Consider the following 12,033-nt stretch of genomic DNA (forward strand, 5'->3'; position numbering starts at 1 on the left):
TGGCATAATCCAATAAATATTTGCGTTGTTTGTATGTTTATTTTATTTTTTTAATGTGAGTTGCTTTTTTTTTTTTTTTTTACGGATTATGTTTGCCACAGAGAATTACCTTGGAATTAGCTTGTTACAAAGCACTGCCCACATCACATTCACTGTGGTGTCTCCACATGAGACGGTTACAGAGGGGTCGAACATCACAAAACAATACAGGACAGACAACAACTGTGCTGAGTCAATCTTGAGCTAATAAGTTTTGATCAATATGGAACAGTACCCCTATGGCTTTCCTTGTAAGACTAAGCACACCAGTTTTCTACCAAAGGGGGAGTAGGAACTGCTGAGAGCAGCTTTATGAAGCTACCTCTTATGGAATAATGGAAATTATGCAAATGATAAACACCGGGGGAAGTCATGCAAATTGCAAAAATTCTTCATTCTAGTAAAATTATAACAGATTTTTTTTTTTTTAAATCTAAACAGCTTCTCTTTTTTACAGATGTGGCTTTTTAGAGTAGTTCAGCTGAAACAAAAAGAGCCCATGTGGCTTCCCTCTGAGAGGAACAAGAGGTTGCCTTGATGAATGCCAGTCATGTCACTGAGGCTGCTGCTGTGGCAAGACTTTGACAAAAAATTTCTGATTCAAATAAGTATTTGTGAAGGTATAATGTTCATGTTTATCAGGTTCACCATGTTAGTGTTGCAGTTACCATGCTACAATGTGCTAATTACCACTACACACAAAGGTCAGCAGAGGCTGCTGGGAATGTCATTATTTTTTACAGACATTTGGTCATAAACCAAATAATGAGAATGATGGTGCTGGATGAAAACAATCAGTGTTGTTACAATTCAACCTGAGGGGAACATAAACGCCCAAATGTGACTAATTTCATGGCAATACATCCAATAGCTGCTGAGACATTTTCAACCTCTTGGTGGCTCTACAGGGAAAATTTACAGGGATCACCAAAGTCATCGTCCAGGAACAAAATGAATGACAGTACAAACATTTGTGCCAATGAGTTTAATAGATGCAAAGATATTTCACTTGAAACATTTTAGCCTACTTCTGGTGCTAGAAGAAGAGTCAGGGGTCACCAATGTAGGATTCATCCTCTGGGGACCATGAACCACGTCTGTAGAAACTTGAATGACAATCCATTCAATAGTCAATAGACTGATCAATGTTGCCATCCAAAGAGTCGCCAGCAGGGTTAAAAACATTAACTACAGAGTCTGCAAAAAACCATTTGATTTATTAAAACTTGACTCCAGTGCTGCAGTGGAGCCACTTTGCCTCATCCCAGTTTGCTGCACAGATTATCAGATCTGTGTCAAAAGCTCCTCCACCTCATAATTAACATGAGGACACTGCTGCAGATTAGCACACGGAAAATATGTAATTATGTGTCATCCACCGTGTTGAAATACGATTAGGCTGAGGCGGGGGGGTGGGGGTGTGAATGTGTGTGAGAGAGAGAGAGACAGAGAGAGATGGATGAAGTGACAGAATGTAAATTTAACATATTTCACATGTCTGTATGTATGATCTGTATTTATGCATCTGTACAACAACACTGTAAACTGAAAGCATCTTAGGGATGTGAACAGAAGCAAGCGGTAGACAGATAAAAGCATTTGTATTTGACAGGGATGACGTAGAATATGTTCTGTATTCAGGATTTACGAAGCAAGTGAATGCATCAGGAGCTGTTTCAATGCAAGAATGGATGTTCTTTCCCTGATTAATACTCCACACCTTCTCATATGTCTCAGCTACAGTAAACCAAAGAGAAGTAGGTTTCAAAATTTTCCCTTGTCACCTCACATTGATAATATAAAGAAATCAGATCCTAGAAGATGAAACACAAGCACCAAAGATCAAGATAAATATGAGTAGGAGTTTTTTTTTTTTTTTTTAAGTAGCCTGGATATTATTTTTCATGTGGTTTGTTTTGAAATTGGACGCCAGTGCACAAAACAGCCAGTAGGTGATGGGGAGCTATAAGCACGAGGGGTAGAGTGTGAGGCTCAGTGTGTCTGCACAGTAACATCTGACTGCTCTAGTTGAGCAGAATGGAGAGGCCTTATTAAATTTTAATTGCAGCACGTTTCTGAGTGCGTTGCTGTCTACATGAAGACACATTTGACCTTCTTTTTTCTCATTTCACTTTTACCAAGTAAGTGTGAACGTCTCATCTCTCCTCTTGTCAGCTTAGCAGCATGTGATTAAATAAAAGGATGTCGGAGAAAACATGGACTCGGTTAATTTTCACAGTTTAGATTAAAAAAGAGAGAAATGAACAGAAAGACCCTCAAAGCTATTCAGTGTCCCATGAGAACAATCTGCATTTCATTTTACTCTCTGTTTGTGGAGATTAGCATCTTTTGCACTGTGTAAAATGTTGCACACGTGTTAGGCATGGGAAATTCATTTTGTAGCTTTGCAGTAAGTTACATAATATACAAAAATGGGACCCATCTGCTTGAGATATGAAAAACAATATGTGTAGGTAGATAAATATGTAAAAGACGACACCCAAAATCCTCACAATCCAATTCATTTTTAATTGTGTGAATAATTTCCCACTTAAATATTGATGTACACACAAAAAACACACTGTTTCTCTAACAATACAAAACACACCCCAGCATCCAGACTAAAGCCTGAGTCACTCAGTTTCTCACAGTTCCAGGTTGATGTGAGAAGAAGGAGTCACGTGAGCAGGAAGCAGCCTGTTCAGTATGCATGCTGGAGGAGAGTAGTGTGTGTTTATCGTCTTCCTGTCCTGGATGGGTGTTGCATTACAAGGTACTGTCTCCAAACTGCCAGAATCAATTAACATGAATAATAAATGCCTACAGACGCTGTTGGACTCGAGTGCTCATTTTGTTCCAGCTCCCATTGTTCTTGCACATGCAGAGAGGTTTAATTCTGCAGAAGGCACAAGAAGCTAATTCTTTAACAGATAAAAGGTAAGTGCTAAAATATTCTTTCTAAATTTAAAGGCGCCACAGGTTCTCAACAAGCTTCACACCACAAACTCTCCTTTCCATAGCACCACGTCAAGAAAACATGAACTATTCAGGCTCTTAAAAAAAGGAACTAATTCACATGTAGAACGATAGTTAAATCAAGAGGCTATGATGGCATTACTCACCCTACTAAGATCACTTTACACACTTCAGCAACCACAGCTGGAGGGTCCACACATATTATCCAGGTCAACAGGTACTAACCGGTGGTCGGTGAGCACCAGCAGACACTTCAAAATACTGATTTCCTGCTCAGTGTCCAGTAAGAGATGAATGTAGATTGTGCTTATCCAGCCTGTTGTATTATTGTCAAAGATTCAGTGAGTAATTAAAGCAATTGTACTGCATATAGAGAACATAACTGCCTCTAAAGATTACAAGTCATTGTATGTAATCCAGTTTAAGAATAAAAAGAAAACAAACATCAGATCAAGACTTACTGAAGAGAGTCTACAAGCCAAGCTGGCAGCTAAATGCTAACATTAGCAACAATCTTTGGTCATTAGTGCTTTCTGGTGGCACCTGGGCCCAGTGTTCACCAGCTGATAAAAGCCGCTTCCTGTCATTCATTCTCTCTCCCTCTCTCTCTCTCTCCCCCTGTGTTTATAGGTCTCCCCAGTGGTGATGTGACCAGACTCGGTTGTTTTTGTCATCCTTTATTTTATGGAATGGATGTATGGATGTTTGTACCAAATTTCATGACAATCCCGATAAAATACGGTGGACTGTGCAACAGGCCGGCATGTCCATTCCTAAAGCCACACTGCTAGTGCGGCTTAAAAAAACACATACCTGCTTAATAACTATCAATCCCACTGGAAGACTGATGCTCCATTCAGTTTAGAATGAGGCTCTACATGTGAACTGCTGTCTGTGTACATATCAGTGGTATTATTCATTACAAATAAAATGAGCTATCATGCCTGGTTGACACTTGTCCTTGTGTGGTGGTACAGTGATGATCCAAGCAACACTGACACATCAAGTTTGCATATGTCACACTCGCCTGATGTATCAGAAAAGCTCATAAAGAATTCATTGCAATTGATGTCAGCTGCCAGTGTCAATAAGGTTCTGCTGCAGATAATTGACATTTGAGGCGTTGACATTTTACCCTGCGAAGTTAGAAAAAGTTAGTGGCCTGGTTTGATTTGAGCAAAAGCTGACTAGCTTACTTATTAGTTATGATGAAGACTATAGTTATTGTAATTTAAAGCAAAAACCTCACAGATTACACTAAAACAATTTTTGTAGACGAATCTAAACACAAAAGTAAAATGCATTAAAAAATCTTAACAGTAATTATTCACATCAAATGTTTATTTACTTTCAAAAGCAAATGGCAGCAGAGGGAAAAAAAGCTAAATTTTATAAATGTTTGATGTAGTGTTTGGGTTGCAAGTTTAAATGTGACCTGCACTGATACATTTGAATTGATTAGTTGGGACAATATACTGCCTTGTTTTTGCAGCCTTGCAGGTTATAGCAAAATCAATCTATTAGCATCTCCATTATTTACTTTTATGTCAATGAGCAATTAATGAACTGATGATCAATTGTACCCAACACTAAGCGCTAAACCAAGGGCTCCAAATAGTATGAGGTGTAGGCTGTAGGGTGTGTACAGTTACAGTTACAGCTGAGATGGTAATGCTCTCAGAATATTTAAGCATGGAAAAGGAGGTTTGCTTTCAAAGATAAAGGCTGGATACAGATCTCAAATAACTCTTCTCTTATCTGAAGAAAATGTCTTAATTAAAAGTTTGTTCATTATATAACTCACTGGGATACATATTCTGTCCTCAGAATATATTTCTTATAAACCACCAGACCAACAAGGGCAGACAATTCTTTTTCACTTATCAACTGACAACATCAAAGAATTATTTTCCAGTTTCTATATTTCCAGTGTTGTGATGCAGTATTGTTTTGACACTAGGAAAAGTGTTCTTATGCTTCATATAGCACAAGTCTGTAAAATTAAGTCTAGACAACACAGCTGCTGTCTTGACTTGAGACAATATATAACCACACCTGCTTGAACCGTGCATCTGAAAATGTGGTTGCTGCCCAGGAAAGCTGTCAAACTGTTATAAACCCCAACAGAGGAAAACCTTCACTCTAATGAAGCCTGCTCAGGTTTTCCTCCAGCTGCTGATGGGAGAGGAGTTAATTACAACCGACAATTAAGTAACATTATGAGAAGGATTTAATGCACAATCTGCAGTGTGTGAGCACTTAAGTTGGGGGCTACCAGCAGCATAAAGTGTTGCCACGTGGAGAAAACGAAGAGCTTGATTATTTCTGCAGCAGCTGCTCCTTCCTGTCATGACTGTCGTGACATGAAAACAGCAACGTGTTCACTTTTAACTGTCCTAGTTGAATCACTAGCTATAGTATAGAATAGCTCTTAACAGTGAAATAAAAACAGAACTGGAGGTTTTAAGACATTATCTCTAGACGTGTGCTTTAGTTTATGCAGTGAGGCTTTCTGACTTATATCATAGCTTTTTCTTTTTAAATCCACAATGTTCAACATATTGACAATAGACATTACCAACTACGTCCAAAAGCTGCTCAGCATGCTCTGTCGATGCCGCCTCTTCTTAACAAATATCACCCTCTTGTGGTACGTGCACTCTTTCACAAGCACATTTTCAACAGGTCGTCAGTAGCCGACTGTTTAGCAGAGGAAACTGAAGGAATGTTTTCTTTAAACCATCTTTCTCATCTGCACAATGACATTTACAAATTTAGACTTATTGCTTTTATTTTATTTGTAATAAATGTTTTTTTTTCACTACTATGATACAACCTTGGAAGCCTCTCACTGACTGAAGATTTAAGTGACAAGGTTTAGTTCCTCATGCATTATGTGGATTTTGACGCTGATTAATAGGTTCAAGAAAATCTTTGAATCTTAGAATAGAACCAGTGATTAGAGTCTGTGTGCCCTGTGCACTCACACACAGGTTTTTACATTTTACACTGGCCGATAAAACTTCTGGTCAGTCGTTTTTCACAGCAGACATTTTGACTTGAAAAAGCACAGGAGGTGCTAATAACATGAATAATGCTAATGCTAACAAGCTAAAAGAAATTCAGCCATCATTTTTGTTACTTACACCTGTGCTTTTCCTACTGTTACAAAATGTCTGCTATGAAAAAGGTCTTTGGCAAAGTTATGGTCGAACCAGTCAAACAGACTCAGGCACGCCCAGTGCTGAGAAGAGGCCTCAACATGTACAGGCAACAACATCTGCACTGACGATGGGCTAATGAGTCTAATGAGGCACTGTGAAGGTCTGTCTGAAGGTTTGACTCAGTTAATTGAAGAACTGTGTGCCCGAGCATATAGTCACTTATGTGAATGAACAAAAGGTGTCGACCCTGCAGCCGGCTGCTGTGTTGGCAGATGAATTTGCTCTTATGCAGAAAAACAGCTTCGAGAAGTGTGAAACTTTCTCTGCTCCTGATTCCTCTCCATTAGTAACTAGTAACTGACTAGTGCCTTGCACGTTAACTAGGTTTCACATGACAATGCTCCATCAAATCCAAAGGCCAAAAACTATTTCTATTGCCACAAGCCTAGTCATTTAGTTGCTGAGTACGGGTGGTTAAAACCCAAGCAGCAGGCAGCTGTCTCAAAACTGCAGAAAGGGGTAGCTTTAATAAAAACAGTGTCTCCATCTCCACTTAGTCTCCAGTTCAAGTAGAGTCCAATGATTGCTTCAAACTGTTTATTGCCCAAGGTTGTGTATCTCTCACTGGGAGGAAGATTAGTATCTGGTCATTTAGCAAGCTGCAGTGATCTGGTGCCTTGCCTCTGAGTAAACAGTCTGCCTGTGATGTTAAATGCTGTTGATAGAAGGATTGGAAAGAGTTTTGTACCTGTGCCTCTTCACCGTGTCCATGTGCGGTCAAAACTAGTCACAGGTGTTTTCCCACTAGCTGTTTTTACTTCCTTCCCAATCGATGGTGTTGGCTGGTGTTGGATGCTCCCATTTCTGTGTCTGAGCTTGATGACTTGGCACAGAAACATCCTGATGTGTTCAGTGGTGGTGCTCTAACCAGAGGCTTGTGTCAGCCCTGTCTGAGGATATGTTGCCCTCTACTGGTGAGCCAGTGAATTGTCTGTCTGAAACACCTGTGAGCCCCACTGTTGCTGATCAATTACACCAATCACCAGAAAAAATTCCTTGTATGTGAAAACATACTTGGCAATAAAACTGATTCTGATTCTGATTCTGATTCTGATTCTGCGAGTGTAACGGGGACTGTAATGCTCCAGAGTCACAAAGAATGAGCCCTCACTGACCAAGTGCTCTGCTGCTGTCGTTGATGGTGTCGATAAGTGTAGTAAAAACCAGTCATACTTGCAAATATATAGGTGGGTTCCACTGGGGACCACTGTGAGCTGATATAGTTCAGGTCTTAAAGTGGTGGACTGGCTGTTTGTGCAGTCCAGCATGGCTTAGGTGTGCTCTCTTGGTGCTCTGACAATAAACTTCTCAGTAGTTGTTGCCCCGCTCACTGCTCTATGTAGCTGTTCCTGTGGATTCTGTGCGGACTGCTGATCGCCAGCATTCGTTCGAAGCTGCTAAGGCTGTCCTCTGAGGTGCCCCTCTCCCAGCTGTCCCATTTCTGTACTACATGGTAAGTAAATATTGAAATTCTGATTTAGTATTATGTATATCTAATGTCATAGTTATGAGTGAAAACGTGACCTTTTGTGTGCAGGCTGTTTCCAGTGAACTTCTGGTGAGCGAATTGGGATTTACAGTGTAGACCATGACTGAGGCCGTGCAGCTCACTGATTCTCTGTGTACTTCAACTCACTTCCACAATATGACTTACATCTGAACTTTTTTGCACTGCTTCCACTACAGGTTGCATTCTTCACCCATTTTCCCTTTTTTCCATCTCGTCACACTAGTTCAACTGCTCCTTCAAACTAATTCAATTCATTTGTTTAGCTTCGGGTTTTGTAAAAACCACCAATCCCACCGCAATTTCTTCAGAAATGATACTTTCTAGTTTATTTTGTTGTTTTAACCTGAGCCTAAGTTCTCTAATCTCTCCCTGGCTGGATGTCCTGTGTACATTTCATTTGTTACTTTGCTTCTCTGTCTGCACTGTTGTTTGTTAAACTAACACTTAAGAATAAATATTACCGATACCATCCATACTGAAGACGTGTTGCAGAATTTAAACAACACAGTATAGGACATCAAACTTGGGCATTCACAAAAAATAAATTTCTGACATAGTAAATTGCCACATGATTTGATAAAGCAGTGGATGATTGAATTTGAATGTAAGATCCTTGATTTGTGTCGGTGGGATTTTCTAAAACAAAAGTCTCAAGATTCTGAGTCCTGCATAAAAAAACACTGAATTTTACTCAGACAGAATTATAGATATAGACATAACTGTATATGCAGACACTTCTTTTTGTGAAGTGTTTGTGTGTGTGTGTGTGAGAAAGTGTGTGGTTGTGAGCTAAATACAAGTGGGGTTATTTGGACGAGCCACATATTTCGCTAACAATCTAAACAAGACTTATTCTCCTGTGACAAGAAAGAGCCTCAGGCTTATGAAACCTTTTCAAAAATGATTTCACAGATGCAATTTCTGACATGATGGGACACCAGAGGGAGTGGTGAGTCAGCTCATACTACAAACAAAGCAGTCAGGTATTCGTGGGTTTCTGTTGTGTGTACAGGTGTAATAATGTTGAAGAGGCTTTTGTAGTGTGTCAGTATTCAAGATGAGTTACTTAGTTTCAGCCAGATCATGTGTCCTAACGTTATCGTTGATTTCAGGCAGCATGATGAGATATCTCACAACGTGTTTGTCATTCTGGTAAATTAATCAACATTTATATGAATAATCCTGTTTGTCATCCAGGGAAGTCTACAAACTCTAGCCAGAAAACCCCACAGCTATGTGCCAAGTGAAAACAAGTAATTGATCTCAAGAGTTGTCTGTCAGATAATTTATTATGCAAGCCACAAATCAAGCTATGTCCTCATAAGCCCCATGCCAAGGAAAAACACTAACTCATATCACGTCTGTCTTTTCTTTTTTCAGGCTGTACACGATCACACCTGGTTGGCAGCACCACTGACTGTTCCACAGCAGCTTATCGACACATAATTTCTCTCTTCATACAGAGGTTGGTGGTTCAGACGTCCACATGTATCCACCTTATGTCACTGTATGATATGATGTCTGCAGAAGTTGGAACCACTTTCTGTTCACATCTGTTAAAAACCATTTATAAGAAAGAACAACTTTTGTTGTGGAAAACCTTCACTGTCACTTCACAGTCTTTTTATCAAGCTCTTTAGAATTTTATTTTATTTTTTTTTATTTTATCTCATCCACTGTTGGTAGTTTAATCCACAACAGAGCATATTTTTTATAAGATTATCACACAGTATGCTTATATGTGTGTGTGTGTGTGATATAACACACACACACTTATATGTGTGTGTGTGTGTGTGTGTGTGTGTGTGTGTGTGTGTATATATATATATATATATATATATGTGCTGGTGGCTCCTCATTTTTTGCCGAAAAGCTGTCTTTTCCTGTCAGAGGATGACGGTGAATTTGGCAAGATGTTGTCAATCACATGTATTATTTTTCTTTCTGAATTTTTGTTTCTTTTGAAAAATTGAAAAAATAAAATAGTGCTAAATATATACTGTATATTGAATAAAATAAAATAAAATTACTTCACATTCTGTAACTGTGACATTTGTGAATTGTGAGATGTTTGCTGGATTACTCAAATGCTTTTATTATAGATTGTTATTGGTTGTTAAAGTTACTGTGCTGTATATTTTATTAGGCTGATGCTAAACTAAAAACTTTACCTGCACTAAAACGTTTCCCAACAAGGTTGTTCAGCAGCTGGACTTACAAAGCTCCGGACTTTACATGATAAACAAGCCTCCACACTGGTGCAGTGAGTGCAGTCTGGAGATGTAGCTCTGTCAGCGTGAATCAACAACCATGATGGCAATAAGAAAACCATCATGAAGTCCCCTGCAACCTTATGAGTCGCCAGGGTTTTGCTTTTCATTGTTCTTCTGAAAATTGTGTCCTAAATTATTCACCATCGTTGGTTTCAGAAACAAACATGAGTCAAACAACACATGCAGCTGCTCTGTGTGACACATTTTATATTTACAACACTAATTGTTTGAACAGTTACTCATGAGGGCTCAATAGATTCTGTTGTCCAGGGCCTGTACTCATCAAACTTGAGATGATCCACACTTGGGAAAGCTTTGAGTAAAAATATTCTTTGCTGAGTTCAACCAGTAAGACACATTAATCAAGTGGCTTCCTCCTACTCATGGCAAAGTGTAAAAGTCACTTAAGAGCAGCTCACATGATCACATGTTCACTCAGAGAAGAATCAATCAGACATGTATCTGCCTTATCGTACATTCCTTACAGTTAATTCAGTGGTATGTTATAGTGCAAGAACATATATTATTGTAAGTTCTTGAAAAGTGTCTGTGAAATCATTCTGATATATTTATAATGTATAAATATGTAAATAGGGTTTGAACAGTTGAAAATTAAATTCTGCTGTAGGTAGACGAGGTACATCAGAGACATCAGATAATAAAGAGAATTTAGTGTCACACTGGCATTATGATTATTGTTGTTGAGAAACTTATGGAGCTTTTTTTTTTTTTAATAAATGGTTTTTATTCATAAGTTTGTGAGTGGGAGTGTAAGTGAAGGACTATTACTTTTAGCTGATTGATAAAAACGGCCCACAGTGACATCTGGTGATGGAGAAGGACAGAGTCGCCCTCTGGTGGTAGTAGTTCCCACCTTAATCTCTTCAACCGCACAAATCCACTGGTGGGTCAGTCAGTACAAACTCACGCCAAACTTTGTTCAGCCTCACAGAGAAATATTTCAAATTCCCACAGATGTGAAATAATGATGCACCTGACTTTTAATGGAACGATGCTTGGGATCATACAGCTTCAATGAAGAGCTGGAACAATCACATTTATACACAATTCATTGTGTGACACTGTGAGACAACTGAAATATGTTTCTGATGTTAAAGCTACTTAAGGGAAAAATAAGGGGAAACTGGATTTTAGGAGTTAAACAGTGAGGGTTTGAACTCGCTAACTTTGCTGCATTTAGTCTTGAAAGCTTAATTCTCAGTTAATTCTCTAGATTTTGTTGTCTCAGTGCTATTTTGCATCAGTTGCATTCATTATCTTTCAATTATTTATACTAAATTAATAATACATTGAACTGTTAAATGGCTAGTGCCTCATTATCCATGATGCATGTGTGCTGCTTTTATAATGCAGTTTATTTGACACTAATGGAGCAGAACAGAGTGATAACATGTAGTAGAGCTGCAGTGATTAGTCGATTAATCAATAAGGCAATGAATTAGCAGCTATTTTGATAACTGATTAATTGTTCCAGTCATTTTTCAAGCAAAAATGTCAAACACTTGCTGGCTAAAGCTTCTTAAATGAGAGGATACGCTGCCTTTCTTTGTCCAATAAAAGAGTAAACTTGAACATCTTTGCAGTGTTGGTTGGTCAAAAAGAATTTGAAGATGTTATCTTCGGTTCTGGGAAACTGTGAGGAGGTTTTTATACTTTTTTTTTTTTTTGGACTAAATCATTTGAGAAAATAATCAGCAGGTGAATCAATAATAGAAATAGTTGTGCAGTTCAGACTGGTGAAAAAACACCATTCGTACCGTTATTGGCAGTTAAGCACACCTCCCTATCATGAATATGCACATTATTTATCAACCTAATTGAGTCACATGGACAAGGAGTGAGACGGTCACACAGACGGTGCTCCCTCTTGATAATCACTGGCTTGTGTTTCTCTTTGGCAGACAAATGTTCCACTTAAGCTAATATATTTCATCATCTTCTCTTCACATTTTGTTTTAATCTATTTCGACAACACTTCATTAGACCAGTT

General features: G+C 38.6%; 1 long non-coding RNA gene across 1 annotated transcript; it reads left to right on the plus strand.

Annotated features, from left to right (window-relative positions):
• Nucleotides 1-1,669: 1,669 nt before the first annotated feature.
• On the plus strand, nt 1,670-4,253 carry LOC139628420 (uncharacterized). The gene is made up of 3 exons (XR_011692770.1): nt 1,670-2,180; nt 2,866-2,976; nt 3,646-4,253. It is a non-coding gene; the product is annotated as an uncharacterized lncRNA (long non-coding RNA).
• The last annotated feature ends 7,780 nt before the right edge of the window (nt 4,254-12,033 follow it).

The sequence above is a fragment of the Trachinotus anak genome, unplaced genomic scaffold (assembly GCF_046630095.1).
Source record: "Trachinotus anak isolate AG129_WGS33_773 ecotype Australia unplaced genomic scaffold, CSIRO_AGI_Tana_v1 ptg000011l, whole genome shotgun sequence".
NCBI lineage: Eukaryota > Metazoa > Chordata > Actinopteri > Carangiformes > Carangidae > Trachinotus > Trachinotus anak.